This window comes from Lupinus angustifolius, chromosome LG03, assembly GCF_001865875.1.
Source record: "Lupinus angustifolius cultivar Tanjil chromosome LG03, LupAngTanjil_v1.0, whole genome shotgun sequence".
In the NCBI taxonomy this organism is placed as follows: domain Eukaryota; kingdom Viridiplantae; phylum Streptophyta; class Magnoliopsida; order Fabales; family Fabaceae; genus Lupinus; species Lupinus angustifolius.
Genome location: NC_032011.1, coordinates 6,109,880 through 6,110,306, shown reverse-complemented (window position 1 = coordinate 6,110,306; position 427 = coordinate 6,109,880).

Genomic DNA, 427 nt, shown 5'->3' with positions numbered 1-427 from the left:
CCTCATTCTCGTCCTAATCCTATCCTCATCCTCATCCTATCCTCATCCTCATCCTCATTCTCGTCCTCCTCCTACCCTCCTCCTCATCCTCATCCTATCCTCATTCTCATTCTCGTCGTCATCCTTTCCTCTTCCTCATCCTCATCCTCATCCTTCTCCTCATCCTCATCCTCATCCTACTCTTATCCTCGTCCTCGTACTCAGTTTCATCCTCATCCTACTCTTATCTTCATCCTATCCTCATTCTCATCCTCCTCCTCTCCTCATTCTCATCCTCATCTACATCCTCAGCCTAACTTTATCCTCATCCTCATGCTCATCCTCCTCCTCCTCATCCTATCCTCATGCTCATCCTCTTCCTCATCCTATCCTTATCCTCATCCTCATCCTCATCCTCTTCCACATTATCATCCTCATCCTATCCTCA